General features: G+C 36.6%; 1 protein-coding gene across 3 annotated transcripts in view; it reads right to left on the minus strand.

Annotated features, from left to right (window-relative positions):
- LOC120461405 (gap junction gamma-1 protein) overlaps nucleotides 1-18,271 on the minus strand; it is a 143,516-nt gene that overhangs the window by 31,686 nt on the left and 93,559 nt on the right. The window contains exon 1 of one of the 3 annotated variants that reach the window (XM_039649575.2): nucleotides 14,773-15,014. The exons of the other annotated variants lie outside the window; for them this stretch is intronic. The gene's annotated coding sequence lies outside the window, so the exon portion shown is untranslated. Of the gene's footprint in view, nucleotides 1-14,772; nucleotides 15,015-18,271 lie in introns of those variants that run through there. 3 annotated transcript variants of the gene reach the window in all.

Consider the following 18,271-nt stretch of genomic DNA (forward strand, 5'->3'; position numbering starts at 1 on the left):
CACACTGCTGAACAATAACCAATAATTTGTATACTACATAATTTTTCCTATACTTTCCTAATGGTAATTTTATGATTGGTCTATATATGGCACTACCAACACCTGTTGTAGATTTTACACAATGTATTAAAAAATGCAATAGCAGGTGTTTTTAAAAGCCACTATCACTTTTCATCTGTGAAGTTTCTTTTCTGTGTCATCCTCTTTCTGACTTGACAACCCTAGGCTGCCTGTTTCTTGATAGATCTTGACAACACAGATGAAGAAAAAAAAGTAAAATATGTGCAACAAACCCAATAAATTAAGACTTACATCAGAACATTAATGCATACAATTGCATACTATTGCATTTATATTGAACTATAGGTAACACTTTACAATAAGGTTTCATTAGTTAACATTTATCATCTATCTGTCTTACTAAACTTACTAAAACTTTCAAACTTCAAGCTTCTAAAACTACTTTAAACTTTCTGTTTAGGCTCTTTCAAGACAACTTAAAGTTTGTCTACAAACTTTTTTATCTAATTGTAAAGTGTTACCAAATTATATATGGTAAACATCATGTACACATGTTACAATGCTGCCTGATTCAAGCAGAAATGGTCGCTGTTAATGCATGAAAATCCAAATTCAGCATTAATATAGCTTTGATAACATATCTGTGAAAAGACAGCAGTTTCTCCCTCAAGTCAGAGGGATTACGGTATACGCTGCGTCAAAGCGACATCATTGACAGGCAAGTGTGCCAGTAACTAGCCGATATAATAAATGATGGGCCTTTTATTGTGGCCAGCCAAAGGCACACCTGTGCAATAATCATGCCGTCTAATCAGTATCTTGATAAGCCACACCTGTGAGGTGGAAGGATTATCTCGGCAAAGGAGAAGTGCACACTAACAAAATTTAGACAGATTTGTCAACAATATTTTAGAGAAATAGGCCTTCTGTGTGCATAGAAAGTCTTAGATCTTTGAGTTCAGCTCATGAAAAATGGGGGCAAAAACAAAAGTGTTGCGTTTACAATTTTGTTCAGTGTATATATATATATATATATATATATATATATATATATATACTGTATAAATAGTATATATCAAATGTTACATTTCAAATGACATATATCTTACCAAAATGCTATTTTATATAGTTTATGCTTTTTAGCTGAGAAATAAAATGCTTGTGTAACAGTATATATTGGATCTGTGCAGCTCTTAAAGGGACAGCAGCCTAATAATCCTGCTTCGCTGCTGTCTGTTTTATAACATAATAATAAATAACTTTAATAGGGCTTAATACGTATTTAAAGATACTCTTAGCGATATCACACGTTTTTTAGGCCCAAACATTTTTTGTCACATACAGCAAACATCTCCTCACTATCCGCTTGCTGCCTGTCCCCTAAACACACTGTAAAAAAACGTGGTCTATGCAGACAACCCAGGCTCCACAAATGGCAACAAAAACAAACTGCGGCAACCCGCTCCACGAAACCTAACAAACTGTTCCAGCCGATAACTAACAAGAAGGCCCTGTGGGTGGGGTTTGGGGGGGTCAGTGCAGATGGGTCTATCTAGCCTCCATTTTGTTTGAAAATACTTTAAACGTCAACAAGAAGTCACGTCACCCGACGTCGCTTAGAGCAGTGTTTCCCAAACTTTTTTTCTGGGGACCCACATTTTAAAGTCGATAAATCCTTGTGACCCAATAAACATTAGGCCCATATAGTTCATATATCACAAAGAGAATTTATGCATTAACAAATTATGTATGACCATTTTTAAGGTCAGTTAAGCTTCCAGTTAACTATTTAAAAGAGATACAGATATTTGAAAAAGCACAATTTTTTTTATTAACCTGTTGTTGACAATAAGCGAAATGCAGAGGTGAAATTAGAAAGAAAGAGACAGGGCATCTCATTGTTTTCATATTCTCATCATTACAGTGTACACAATTTACTATAATAATTATTATAGGCTTAAATTAAAATATCCTGACAGTGAGACTTTGTAACCATGCATGGCTCACTACCACTGTATAAAAAATGCCTAAACAGGTAAAAACTATACACACAATTAATTATATATTCCTCTACCCCCCCTAATAAATCTAATGCAATATAAATGACTATAACATAGTATTCAATATAAATATTCCACATCTATGCCCAAACCATGGTAAATTATTACATTCATAGGCTATTACATGGTAAATGTTTGTAAGGGTGGTGGTTAGGGCATTTAGTCTTCTAGACCGCTATGAACGCGCGTTTGGCCAATTCATGGAAAGGAAATAATCAAACCAACGAATGATTAATATCGCTGGTTCAGTCGACAGAAATACAGGACACACATAAGAACTGCTGAAATATTTGGACTGAAAACGTTTCTCTCAGGTCAGTCGGAGCGCTCATGGTACACACACAGTGCTTATAGTCGTCCAGCTGCAAGCGCTACTGCGGCCACTGCGGCAGCGCGCGTATATATAACCAAATTAAGCCGCACCACCAGAAAATAGGAGGAGGGAGGTTGAGGTGCCCTCGGCCGTATGTATGAAGATGATTGGCAGGCCGCATTTGGCCCACAGGCCGCCAATTGAATAGCCCTGATCTAGAGAGTAGCCTATAGCACACTGGAAAATAGTGCTCGACTTGGTGACCCATACAAAATCTCCCGCGACCCGCCTTTGGGAATGACTGGCTTAGAGCACCTTTAATGTATACAGTTAAGAATATGAAGTGTTTTTACATTTACTTTATACCTGTACCTAAGGTTGCCAACTTCAGAAAAGAAAAATGCGGGACAATTGTGGTTCTTTACATGAAAATAAGGGACACTCAAAATATGTGTACTGTATCACACAGCATAATTATGTAATTTCAGGTTTGTATGTGTTTAAAAGGTTCTCAGACATAAACAGTTTTTGGTTAACCTGTATTTAGAATTTAATTCTTAACCTAATTTTAAGGTCACACAAAAAAGTCACATTAAACAAAGTGTTCCATTCATCACAAGAATCACTAAATTTACTGTTCGGAATCTGAGCTACTGACATGACTCCTGAGTGCATCTTCAAACAACAGTTTGGCAGCCAGGCTAAAGCGTCCATCCAAAATTTCACGGTCATTGTGCACGCTGAGCTGCCCAGCACGAACTCCAAACTGGCCTCCTTCACTTGGTCCTCCTCCAACAACTATCGGCTTTGCATCAAAGATACGGGTGTACTCTTTTCTACGAGTACCATAAATCTTTCTCTGCCAAATCAGCTTCTTTCATTTAGCTCTACAACTCCAGACTTGACTGGTCGTTTACCGATACTGAACTGCTTTTGCGTCATTTTGGCTGCCAAAAAACACCGGCTTGTAACATTTGTAGCGCTTATGGACATACGGCTTCTTTTTGTCCAAAAGCATTCAATAGCCAGGAGCCGCATGCTGTACATTGTGCTGAGAACGTAAGGCAAGAAACGTCATGTCACAGATTACAAAGGTGGCATTATATGTAACAAATTTAATTAATCTGTTTGTTCTTTTTCCCAATGTAAATATGACCACATCTGCAGCTTTTGCTAGGATCCGCGCCACAAATTGGTTTGCCTACGCTGGTACTACAATCCTGCAATCCGAGGAAAAGGGAGGAAATTCTGAAAAACCAAACTTCTACTCCCATTAATATTTAGAATCTCTCTAAATACCTCTACTCCCACCCCGTTCCGACTTTTGTCGACTATCTTATAACCGGTCTGTCTCAATGGGTTTCGGGTGGGCATTCTTTCTCATCTCACTACATCTTTCATAGCAAAAAAAATTGCAATCAGCGAAGTTTGAACCAGATGTGGTTACTAATCTGCTTGGAAAAGAGGTTAATAAAGGATATGTCTTTGGCCCTTTCGCTTCCTCTCCTTTTTCGCCTTTTCGGATCAATTCCATCGGCGTCGCAACACGGAAATACTCCGGCAAAAACACATTCTGCCACCACAGCGAGCGTGAACAAATGTATACCTTTAGCACCCTTCTCCTTACATTACGCCTAAGTAGACAATGCTATTCATTTAATTAAGATAGCCGGTCAAGGTGCTTGGCGAGCTAAAGCCGACATCGCAGACGCTTTTAATACCATGCCAATTCATCCTTCTGACTGGCCACTTTTCGGCGTTAAATGGAATTCAAAATTCTATTTTGCAGTAAGGCTTACATTCGGGTGCAGGAGTAGCCCCCACATTTTCAATAGACTTTCCGAAGCTCTTTGTTAGATCTTTCTGAAAGTTTGGTCCTACACTTGCTTGATGATTTTCTGCTGATCGATTTTCTGTTTTGTTTAATTCTTTCTTTATTAAACAATCTGCAGTGCAGTAACTACAAGCATGTCTAGTTCTTTCCATGTGCCTCATTCTATTTTTCTTCCTCCAGTAATGTTACCACTCATCACTTAACACACAGTGACCTCTAGTGGTTTTCTCAGGAACAACATAAACTGATATCATTACATCCCCCTTTCTTTAAAGAAAACATAAAACAGTAACATAATGTTTTCCTATATGTCTAAATTTGCATTCAGTACAACATCTTAACTCAAAGTTTGTACACACCTATCAAACTAATGGTATACTGTTAAACTACAACAAAATTACTTTTTCATTGCCATAACTTTGAGCAATTTCTCACAAATCCAGTCTCTCAGGTTTTCTAATTTGTCTTGCAGATCTTCTAAGTGTAACTGTGTGACTGTTTGATGTTTGACTGTCTGTGTTTGAATTAGTGTCACAATCATCACTTGCAGACAATGCAGTTGACTCAGATTCAGGATTGCTCTGATTCAAGACTTGTGACTCTTTCTCAGTCTTCAACAAATCACGTCTGTTTCTTCTGAAAATTTGTCCGTCATTTGTTTTCACCTGAAACAATCTCGGAGCTACTTCTTGCATGACCACAGCTTTCTTGCTCCAGTTCTCATCATTTCTAATTCTCACAACATCCATCATCAATGGTTGCAAATGTCTTGCAGCTCTGTCATAATATAACTTCTGCTTTTCTTTCAGTTGGTTGAACTTCTGTTTTAACTTCACATGTTTTCTTTGCTGTGAACAACATGGCAATGTAGTACGAAGTTTTCGGTTCATCAGAATTTCAGCTGGAGCCATACCACATTCCAATGGAGATGTTCTGTAGTTGAGCAAAGCGAGGTACGGGTCAGACTCACTATCTGCAGCTTTCTTCAGCAGTTGCTTGAGAATATGAACACCTTTCTCAGCCTTGCCATTTGATTGGGTATATTCTGGACTTGAGGTAACATGTTTGAAGTCATATTGCACTGAGAAATTTCGCCACTCTTTGCTACTAAAGTATGGACCATTGTCACTCATGATAGTTTGTGGTATTCCATGTCTCGCAAAAATTGATTTTGCGTGTGTTATCACACACCTTGTGGACATGTTGGAAAGTAAGGCTAGCTCAGGGTAATTTGAGTAATTATCGTCTCTTGCTCTCCTTTTACACTTTTCCATTCCTAAATGACCTCCATGAATCCTGCTTAACATGTCTTGCCTTAAGCTTTGTGGAATTACAATTCTGTTTTGTTTCAAAAGCATTCCATCCACTACGCTCAGATCACCTCTGACTTCACGATAATTTGGTAACACTTTATAATAACTGCACACTATTAATCATTAGTTAAGCATGAGTAAACAGTTAATTCATCATTTATAAAACATTAATAGACATTAATATGCAGTTTATAAATACAGCTATACATGTTTTTTCTTGATTTATAAGCATATCTATAATGCGTTTAATGATTGTATTTTCATACTTTGTTAATTTGTAGTTTGTAATTTCTAAATGAAGTATAGCATTATTTACAAACCAGTTGTTTAAGAGTTGTCAGTCATTCATAAGATCACTTAGAAAGTGTAAGTAAATGTAGTAAATACAGGTAGTTATAAAGCATTTAGTAGTGGTTAGTTAACTATTTGTGTGAGCTAATCTAAAGTGAGGACTATTCATGCTTTGTAAAGCATTTATAAAGGTGATTTAAAGACTCGTCAATCTTCTAAACAGTAAAATGTAACAAACACAAAGCAGTGATACAGAACATAGAAATATTTAACAGCCTTTAAAAATGCTTTACAAGGCATGACTAGTCCTCACTTTAGATGAGCTCACGAACATAGTTAACTGACCACTACTAAATGCTTTATAACTACCCAAATTAACCCTTAATTACAGCATTAATACATGTTAATAAACAACGCATTCTCACCCCAAGGCGTCACCTTTGACCATGCTTCAATATTTGACGTTTTAGGCGCCCTTTAGCGTCACTTACATGACGCGATCCTACGGCGTCATCTAACTCAGGGGTTCTCAAACATTTTGGTGCCAGGGACCCCTTTCAGGGGAAAAAAAATTCCAAGGACCCCCCTCATATTTATAACAGTTATTGAGCACAAAGTTAATGTGTGAGCGGCAAATGAAATATTTTTGCACAAAATGAATGGTCTCCACCCAGGGTACTATATGCAGAAATTTCTAAATAGCCTACTGAGGTAACGAAAGTGATCTTGCTAGGAATCACTTAGGATCCCTCACTTAGGAATTTTTGATGTTCTTGATCTACACATGTGCATTTTAAGGTGTTTTAAGGCCCCACAATTGGATAACTATAGATTTAGTAGAAGCATGTCAGTCAGTGGCATACTTTTTTTTTTTTTTTTGTCAAGATGTCACGAAACACAATCACATATTCCAATCAGGAATGGCCTTAAAAGAGAAATGTTTCAATAATTAGGCCTATTCTGCACACAAATAAAGCCCATAAGCCTATAAATACAATGATAATGGCATTATGTTTAATAGGTGCGTGCGTTGTTAATTTGAGCTACTGTAATTAGCTAAAAAAAACATACAGTATATGTTAAATATATGAATCCATAATGTTAATTTCATGGGCACAGTATGTTTCTATTGACCTGCTTTTTCCTTTGCTAAAGTTGAGCTTGATTAATACTTTGCAAACTGATTGTTTCAGTCGTTTTTTAAAACTTTTATCTAAAACAGCTGTTTGTTAATAAAGGCCTACATCTTATCTCGCACTTTATGACCGTTGACTGAAACGTCGTGCGGGGAACTTTGAGTTCACTCCGACTCAAACATTTTGACATTGACGAGCTATCGTTGTTAGTCTGCTGAAGCACCTCAGACGAGAAGGTCAGTATCATCGCGATGTGCATCCTTGCAACCTCAGTTGTGGGTACGGCCCTGTCACTATGCACTTTTATTTTGATAATGATCAGACTTCTAATGTCAAATCTACAGTAGCAGTGCTAACTGACTATTGTGCGCGCACGCGAGACGCCGGCGCGCAATTACATGGGAATTTTTCCTCAGCAGTGGAAACAGGAATACTCTTATTTATGGTCATAGATAAGACAAGAGTGCATCATCCGAAACGGTAAAGTGTCCATTTTTTATTTGTGTATAGGCTACATTATAAATGACTACAAAATGTCATGCCTTTTAAAAATACAGAAAAGAACCGGATGCGGGTTCATGCCGTCTCTCTGTCTCCTTTCTGGCGCACGTCCCGCAAAATCAACAGCAGCGAATAGTCTACTTGACGCAAAGACATAGATTATCTATCTGTAGAAAACTTTAAGTGTCTACTTTGTATTGTTTTATGTTAAATGCTTTATATAAGTTACTTAGGAATAAACAGCATGTTTTCAGATGATAAAGAAAACATGACTCATAGCATGGAAAAAAACGTTAGGTTGTAAATTATTTCGCGGACCCCCTGGCTTTAGCTCGCGGACCCCCAGGGGTCCGCGGACCCCACTTTGAGAACCACTGATCTAACTGACGCTAAAGGAAAGCGTCAGTTAGAGGACGCGGTTAGGTTTAGGTGTGGGGTGGGGGTAGGGTACACGCGATCCTAGGGCGTCATCTAACTGACGCTAAAGGGCGCCTAAAGCGTCAGATATTGAAGCATGTCCAAATGCTTCCCAAGGCGTCAGTTAAGTGATGCCTTGGGGGTGAGAATGGGCTGTAATAAAGCATTTATTAACACATTAAGTTACCATCACTATATGTCTGAATAATAAGATGTATGAATGTACATTTAAATAGTTTATTAATCATTTACTTACTCGCTCTAAGTAATCGTATGAACCACTGAAAACTCTTAAATAACTGGTTAATAAAAAATGCAATTCTTCATTTAGAAATGATAAATTGATCATTAATAAAGGATGAAATTACAATTATTAAACAAATTATAGATATGCTTTTAAATCAAGAAGAAAGCATTTATAGCTGTATTTATGAACTGCTTATTAATGTCTATTAATGCTTTATGAATGATGAATTAATGGTTTACTCATGCTTAACTAATGATTATTAGCGTGTAGTTATTATAAAGTGTTACCGATATTTTGAAGATTCACCCATTGGCCATCCATTATGCATGTTGTCAACAACAGCTTGCAGTTCAGCATCTTTTCTGGTTTCTTGTGCTATCAGCTTTGACTTTTCATCTGATACAGGAAACGCAGTACGAACCATGTTGACATGTATCTCTACATTATCTTCTGTTGTACTCACACAATTTCCTGTCGGTGCTCTCGAAAGTGTATCTGCCATCACCAGGTATTTGCCAGGCATGTACACCAAGTCAAAATCATACCTTTGCAACTTCATCATCAGCCTTTGAATCCTTGGTGTCATCTCTGTCAGATTCTTCTTCACTATTGCAATCAATGGACGATGATCTGTTTCTGCCACGAAAGTAGGAAGACCATACACATAGCTATGGAACCTTTCCATCCCAAAAACTAATCCCAAACACTCTTTTTCCAATTTGTGCATATCTGCACTCAGAATCAGTCATGGATCTACTTGCATATGCTACTGGCTTCCAAACCTCATCATCAGCTTGCAATAGAACAGCACCAAGACCATTTTTGGATGCATCAGTGGACACTTTAGTTTTCTTTGTGGGATCAAAGAATTGCAGTACAGGTGCGGATGTCAACGCTACTTTCAACTGCTGCCACTCAGTCTCATGTTCATCTGTCCACTTAAAGTCTGATGTCTTTTGTAAGAGTTGCCGTATGTGTGATGTTCTTGCAGAAAGATTCGGAATGAACTTTCCTATGTAATTCACCATGCCCATTACTCGTTGTGCACCTTTTTTGTCAGTGGGACTTTCCATTTCAATTATGGCCTTGATCGTCTCGCTGTCTGGCTGTATTCCTTGATTTGATAGCTTATCTCCAAGAAACACCAGTTCTTGCACTCCAAACTGACATTTGTTTTTGTTGAGCTTCAATCCACTCACTTTTATTTTCTGCAACACGTCGGTCAGTCTTCTATTGTGCTCTTGCAGTGAAGATCCCCAAATGATGATGTCATCAATATATACTCTGACTCCTTCAAGCCCTTCAATGATATTCTCCATCGCTTGATGAAATATTTCTGATGCAGAGACAATTCCAAAAGGTAGTCTGAGGAACGAATATCTACCAAATGGAGTATTGAAGGTACAGTACTTTGAGCTCTCGTCATCCAGACGTATTTGCCAAAATCCTTGTGAAGCATCAAGCTTTGTAAAGTATTTGGTACCTGACATTTCACTCATTATTTCTTCACGTTTTGGTATTTGAAAGTGTTCACGCCTTATATTATCATTTAGATCTTTTGGATCCATGCACACTCTTAACTCTCCATTCTTTTTTTTCACACACACCATCGAATTCACCCAGTCTGTTGGCTCTTCGACTCTTTTGATTACCCCAAGTGTGATCATCCTGTCTAGCTCTTTTTTTAGACGATCTTTGAGAGGTGCAGGAACTCGACGAGCAGAATGCACTACAGGATGCGCATTCTCTTTCAACTGGATCTTGTAAACATAAGGTAAAACACCAAACCCTTTGAAGACGTCTGTAAAATTTTCCATTATGTCATCCACAGAATCACTTGCACTCACCACTGAGTAGTCTTGGTTAATGTGATACACCCTTTTGACAAGATTCAGGTTTTCACATGCTTTGTCACCTAGCAGAGATTCTAGCCCTTCAGCCACAACAGAGAACAGCAGGTGGTGCACTTTCTCTTTCACCGTTACTTTCAGTTTACATATGCCAAGAGAGTCAATGATTTGTCCATTATAGTCTTTGAGAAGTATCGACTTTTTCCTTACTTTAGGTTTTTCTTTCATCCTTTTGATGTCTGTCATGCTGATTAGATTTGCTTTTGCACCAGTGTCAAGCTTGAGAGCAATCAGCATTCCATTAATCTTTAACGGTATTCTCCATTTGTCACATCTGTCAGTACCCTCCTGATTTTGTACATGCTCTGTTAACTTTTCAGTTTTTTCAGAATCCTGTGTTTCCTGGCAATTAACCATGCCCACGAAGAAGGTATCGCTGAGGTTAGTTTCCTCTATCATCTTAACAGATCTCTCTTTTTGTCTCATTTTCCCTTTGGAGAAGCATTGTTTTGCAAAATTATTTTTACCATTACACTTCCCACAGTGTTTTCCGAAAGCTTGCTTAGGTTGATGTTCTGTACCACAACGTTTGCAATTGTACACATCATTCGTCTGTTTTACAGCTTTAGACATGTATTGCTTTCCTTTGAATGACACTGCACCGATTACTGCATCTGAGCTCGTATTTTTCCTCCTTACATTCCATATCAAAGGCAGGGCTTTCATATCAAGGTTGCTAACTCTGACTCATTCCGTGGAAAAGCTAAGTGATCAGATAAAAACAGACGACGGCTGTTTGTCCGACTTAAACTTCTGGAAGAGCTTGATAAACGTTCTACAATGATGATTTTGAATCATTGTTACAATTATTCACCGACGCTGCACCGTCCATCGGCTTTGGTGGGTTCTTCCAAAGGCAATGGATCGCAGAAAAATGGCCTAATGATTTTCCTAAAACAGCTTCTGACTCCGTGTCATTCTATGTTCAATGTGGTCTACCGTGACCGTATGGCCTAACGTGGCTTGCTCGTGGGCAGTGTCTACTGTATGTATGGCCTAACGTGGCACCGTTCTGTTGGTCTAACGAGACCTGTCTATGTATGGCCTAACATAGACACTGTTCTGTCAGTCTAATGAGACCTGTCTATGTATGGCCTAATGCGGCACCGTTCTGTTGGTCTAACGAGACCAATTTATGTACGGCCTAACCTGGCACTGTCTGTTCGGTCTAACGAGACCTGTCTATGAATGGCCTACCGTGGTACCGTTTTCTGTTGGTCTAATGAGACCCATCTATGTACAGCCTAACGTGACGCTGTTCTGTTCGGTCTAACGAAACCTGTCTATGTATGGCCTAACGTGGCACTGTTCCGTTCAGTTTCTCCATTATTGATGATATAACGAGGCCGTCTATGCATGCATGCATGCAAAAAAAAAAAAAAAAAATGACGTATAGCTCCACAATCGGTGGGTATACCTTCCATTACCTATTTTTGGGGTTTGGCTGGCCCCGTCCTGGCGGATCCAAAATCCACCTATTTTTGGGGGTCGGCTGTGGCCCTGCCTTTGCTCCAGGCAGGAAATGCAGATCCGCTACCCTTGGATATTGAACTACGGACGGGGCCCACACCAAAGAACTTTATTAATAATCGCTTGCTGGGCTGTCAATAAATTCATGTTTGTTACATCAATATATCTCTAGAGTCTTTCTGGTAGAAATGGAAGCTTTAGCATTAAGTTCTGCCAGGAAGACTTAAAGTAAACCCCCTTTTAGTAAATTAAATAACTTTACTTTATAAAGTTTACTTTATAAAGTAAACTTTATAAAGTAAAATAACTAAGGTCTGTAATAGCTTCTGGCCAAACGAACATACGGATTCGCCTTAAGTGTAAAGCGCAACTTATGCGAGTAAGTCCACTAAACACAAACATTATTTATTTACATATTTACATATAATGATTAATCATTAAAAAATCACAATCTTAATTCAAAAATCTATGCAATTTTACTCCTATATGACAGTGTCTATTAAACCTTTGCCAAGTACGATCACAGCAAACATTCAGATTCGTAATGGCTCTGCCACTGAGTCAGCAGTTGTCATGTATAGATAGGCCTATGAAACAGTTTCACGAACAGTCTTTTCAATCACTGATTCATTCAATAATGAAAAAGTGAGGTCTCTACGAGTGATTCATTGAATCATTTATTTGAATCGATAAAAGACAAATTATAAATTATAAAAGACAAATTTATAAATAAATATCAAATGAAAATAATTCATTAAATATAAACACACACATCAACTAACATTTTGTCAGAATCTCTAGTAAATTACATATCTTCTTTTGTTTAGCTGTGTGTTCAGAATTGTGGGACAATTTTGATCTCTTTTTTAAACAATAATTAAATAAATAAAGTGAGGAAGAACTCGGGGAGGATCAACTCATTAATAGGCTAATCTTTAATTTCGGGGGGGGGATTTTTATTTTATTATTTTAGACAATTCTTGTATTAGAATAGGTAGCAACTTGGTTAGAAAAAACCCAAAGGTAACATCCTCAAAACAAAAACCTTTATAAAATGAAAAACATCACATTTCAACCATTTTAACTATTGTTTAAGAAAAGGAGGGGGAGTCAATTATACATGATAGATTATTATCCAAATTATTTTGAGTTTTAGAATGCACATTCCCTTTCCCTTAAAAAACAGGAATCACCTTTAAATTGTTTAACAGTTGATTTTCAAAGCAATATACTGAGAGGTTGCCATCCAAAACTTTCTACAGTTTTCTTAAAGCTGAGGATAAATGTATTTAAAAAGTTTGTGTGACCTGTTAAATTCCTTGTGCACCACACATTCCAAATGAATTCCTTCTCGATGTAGCCTATCTTTAATTTGGCCAAAATCAAACTATCTCCATGGAGAAATTCAGTTGAACATGTTTGTTCCACACACAAGTCATAAATGTTCAAATGTTGTTCACTAACCTTTCATATTTCTGTGTCTTGATAAGCTACTTAGGAAAACATTGTTTGGAGGAAACATGAAATATGTTTAATGTTATTATAGATTATAGAAGATTTTACATTTAAATACACCTGAAAAGACATTGAAATTATATATATGTATCCAGCCCTGCCTGTATTAGTATTAGTAGTATTGGACTAGAACATTTCAATGGTGTCAAAAAAAAATATATAAAAATAAAATCGGGAAATAAGATTTTGTAATTTCGCACACACCTACTAAAAGTAAACAAAAAGTAGTCTGATATATTACCTTAAATATGTAATGGATTACCTTATTAACTACAATTTTTGTCATGTAATGGACTACTTGCACAACTACTTCCGCGTTCTACTTATTACATACCGGGAGTTTCCGGTTAGAGTGTTCATCGCATAGACATATGGTTCATCGCACGTCCGTATGAAAATGCAGATTATTATCACTACGTTTTATGGACGCCAATTGATTAAAACAATGAATAACTATCTCTGTATTAATTATCTTGAGCCTGCTGAAATGTTCCTATAAATATATTTTCTTTCTAACTGTTCGATTCTGAATAATAAATAGGCTAAATATATATATATATATATATATATATATATATATATATATATATATATATGATCCACTAACCTGCAGCAGTCTTCTGTCGTCTCATTAACAGCAGTATTAGCCTACTTATATTCTATACTTGAGTTTAATTTTTTTTAATGAATTTGACTAATAAAAAGTGTGCATTGGGGCTTTATTCCTGTCTTTTTAAAATAGTTTAATGAATGAATGAATGATCGCGAGGTGCCTACCTACGATCAGAACGCACGCAGCTAGAGGAGAATGACAGTCAACTGCTCTGAATATTAATTAAGCATTTTGGGCATGAACATGTAATAGTAAAACGATTGACATTGAAAAACAACACTGAATGATTACAATATTTAATCCAAATAAATAAATGTTCATGTTTCGTACTGATGTTATTAATATTAGATATTAATATTAGTTATTAGATAGTGTAGATGAATACTGACACCCTGTGGTGAAATAATGGCGTATTTTTAACAGCCGCAGCTTTCTCGGATTGGCTTGGTTTGGATTTAAACTTCATGTTCCGATGAGTTTTGAAAATTCTGCACACACAGTAAACATCAGAATATCCCTTCTTCTGTCAATAAAAATGTCCAAAATATTTAATAGTTCAACTCATTGACCGCAGCACATTGAAAGTAAACGTAACCGGAAATAAGTGATATTGTTTCCAAACGGAAGTGCGTCGCGAAGCTCAGTGCAAGTAGTCCATTTGGAATCAGTAACCAGCTACAATTTGTAAGTAATGACCACTTATCACAAAAGTCACAACAACGAGTCAAAGCAGCAGATTTAGCTAAATCTAAATTATATTTAATATTACAGAGCATATTTAAATAAATTTAGGAATTTTGTGATAAATAAGTGAATACATGTAGGTTACCAAATTTTCTATGGTAATGGATTATAATGATGTTCATTCATACGTCATTGATATTATACTAGGCTATATTTCACACATTTGTTCATGTACCTTCAAAAATGTCTTGTAATAAAAACTTAAAACACATCTTCTACTTGAATAATTTCAAAATGTAAAATAACATGAGGAATTGCCAAATACTAAGAACTAATGCAACCATTTCTGTTACAAAAGTAAAATAGTAGTAAGTAAAATAATAATTTTAGCTTATGTCATTTGCCACTTATACTTGTTATATACTAGAGGTAAAACAACGTACAGACCTTAGGAATTTGCACCAAGGGAACACTTTCAGAAGACTCACGCTCCATCCGGTCATAATTTTCCGCAAAACTGCGGTAGCGTCTCAGCATTCCACTTGTGGTCGCCTGTCCACAGTCAAATGTAACTGTGATTTATTAGTCTCTAAAAGTTGCAGCGTGCAAGAGACGGACAGCTCCACATCCCACAAGCCCATTGTGAACAGCTAATGAGAGACCGTCTGTCTCACTCAAGCCTCACACTCGTCTGAGTCCAGCTTGTTTTACATACCCACTGTCGAGAGAGGAAATATAAAGGGGTGGGGGGGAGGCCAGAGAAATAGTTCCTCTGGCTATTGCCCTGGATCATGGGTTTAAACTCCAAGACTAACTGCTGGGGTGTTCCAGCACAGTAATTGTTGTAAATGATCACTCTACAGTGATTTGTAACATAGCAGGCGGGTAATAGAGTATATGTACTGCTTTTGATCAAGAATGTACTTCGTTAAAAAAGTGCATTCTAAGTGGTTAGGCGGTCTCTGAGGTTACAGGATTAGTTCAAATCAAAATGAACATTTCTTTATAATTTACTCACCCCAAAGCCATCCAAGATGTTCATGTCTTTCTTTCTTCGATGGAAAAGAAATTTAATGTTTTTGAGGAAAACGTTTAAGGATTTTTCGGTAACACTTTATTTGAAGGAGTGTGCATAAGACTGACATGACACTGTCATAAACATGACATAACACCTGTCATGAACATGAACTAGTCTTTATGAATGTTTATGACTGTTGTCATTAAGTGTCATTCGGTAAATTATGACACTTTTAATGCAAAGTTGACATTATTTAAAATGTCTTTGTTATGACAACTTGACATAAACCAAGACAGAAATGTCTTTGTTATGACAACTTGACATTAACCAAGACAGAAATGTCTTTGTTATGACAACTTGACATTAATCAAGAAATCATAACCTGTCACAAATATGTCATAACAGGTCTAATTATCAAACTTAAAGAAGTTATTTAGCTTTGCGTTAACATTACATTACCCTGTCATATGTGGTTGGTTTTGACTTTGGCCGTCATGACACCATTATAACTGTCATGAATATTTTACTTGTCCTCAAGTAAAGTAGAACACATTGTACTAGTTATAAAGATGTCATTAAGGGTTATTACACTGTCAAATGCTTTAACAACAGTGTCATTAATATTTCCCCTTACCTCAAGTAAAGTGGAACACGTTGGACTAGTTATAAAGATGTCAGGTTGACAGGTTATGATTTCTTGGTTAATGTCAAGTTGTCATAACAAAGACATTTTTGTCTAGGTTAATGTCAAGTTGTCATAATCAAGACATTTTTGTCTAGGTTAATGTCAAGTTGTCATAACAAAGACATTTTAAACAATGTCAACTTTGCATTAAAAGTGTCATAATTTACCGAGTGACACTTAATGACAACAGTCATGAACATTCATAAAGACTCCTTCATGTTCATGACAGGTGTTATGTCATGTTTATGACAGTGTCATGTCAGTCTTATGCACACCCCTTCAAATGAAGTGTTACCGATTTTTCTCCACATAATCGACTTCAAGCAACATGTTGAAGTTCAAATCAATGCAGTTTAAAAGGGTTTTGAAGAGCTTCAAAGGGCTGTGCACGTTCCCAGCTGAGGAATAGGATCTTATCTAGCGAAACGATCGTTCATATTAAAAAAAAACAACATTTATACTTTTTGTAACCACAATTGTTCGTCTTGTGCTGGTCTGCGACGCGCCAGGCATTACGTCATCACGTTGGAAACGTCACAAAATATATTTTTTAAATTATAAATTAAAACAAAGGTGTCGGACGATTTTGAAGTTGGATGAGAAAATGAGATGGAATTTTTCACCATTTCCTGCCTTTTTGAACCGGAGTTCACAGAAAGATAACTTAGATGACGTGACGCGTCATGTTTCCACCGTGATGCCATAATGCCTGGCGCGTCGCATATGGCACAACATGAACAATTGTGATATGATAGATTATGATATGATAGACAAATGATAGATTATTATCCAAATTATTTTGATTTTTAGAATGCACATTATCTTCCCTTTCCCTAAAAACAGGATTCACCTTTAAATGGTTTAATAACAGTTTATTTTCAAAGCACTAAACTTAGAGGTTTCCACCGTGATGCCTGGCCTAATTTTAACGCATATGGCACAATATGAACAATTGTGTTTAAAAAGAATATAAATGTTTATAATTTTTTTGAAAATGAACTATTGTTTCGCTAGACAAGACCCTATTCCTCAACTGGGAACGTGCACAGCGCTTTGAAGCTCTTCAAAACCCTTTTAAACTGCATTGATTTGGACTTCAACATGTTGCTTGAAGTCCATTATGTGGAGAAAAATCCTTAAACGTTTTCCTCAAAGACATTAAATTTCTTTTCCACGGCATGAACATCTTGGATAGCTTTGGGGTGAGTAAATTATAAGGTTACCTCAGAGACCACCTAACCACTGCACTGTAAAAAATAAACCGTAAATTTTACGGTAAAAAAATGGCAGCTGTGGTTGCCAGAACTTTACCATTAAAAATACGGTAGGAACGTTAATGGTTTTACAGACTTTACATTAATGTCACGATTCCTGTCTTGTATTTTCCTTGTCTTGTGTGGACTTTAGTTATTTCCTGTTTCTGTGCCATGTTTTGTAGTCCTTTGTAGTTTTTCTTGTTTATAAGTTTCCCCAGGTGTTTCTGATTTACCACGCCCCCTTGTTCCCTCGTTTAGCCTGTTTGTCTGTGTATTTAAACCCCTGTGTTTCAGTTGTTGGGTGTCGGTCGATGTTTCACTGTAGCGTTGTTTCGAGTTCTTGTTTCTGAGTTTTGTTCTGAGTTCCTGTTTCCAAGTTCTTTGTTCTCCGTGGATTTCCCTTTTTGTTTGTTTATTATTATTATTAAAAACTGCTTACTGCATTTGGATTCCTCCTTGCCTCCTTAACGTTACAATTAAACACCATCATGGTAACACACATGAAATTAAAAAATGCAATAAACATTAATTTAACAACATTAAATGTAACATTTATGACACCCTAATGTACATAACTGATTAGAAAAAAAAAAACAATAAAACTATGAGGAACTATAGTTATTTCAACAAAAATACATCAAATGTGAAGTGTCACACAGGCAATTGTGGGAATGTCAATTTACGTTTTTTCACTGTAAATTATACAACGATTTGTTCTTTTTCACTTTCAAAAACTGTAAATTTAACGGTATTTTACTGTAAAATTATATCACAGTTATTTACTGTATAAAGCACAGAAACTTTCTGTTAACCAATTAACAGTTTTGCACTGTAGCATTTTTACAGTCTATTACTGTTAAAATCACAGATTTTTTTTACAGTGCAGAGTGTGAGTAGGAGCTGTCCATGAGCTAGGGGCAGGAGAAACTTTTACTATAGGTATTCTGATTAATTATTTTATCATTTTGCCTCCATGTTTCCACAATT

Source organism: Pimephales promelas, chromosome 5, assembly GCF_988280905.1.
Source record: "Pimephales promelas chromosome 5, fPimPro1.hap1.1, whole genome shotgun sequence".
NCBI classification, from domain to species: domain Eukaryota; kingdom Metazoa; phylum Chordata; class Actinopteri; order Cypriniformes; family Leuciscidae; genus Pimephales; species Pimephales promelas.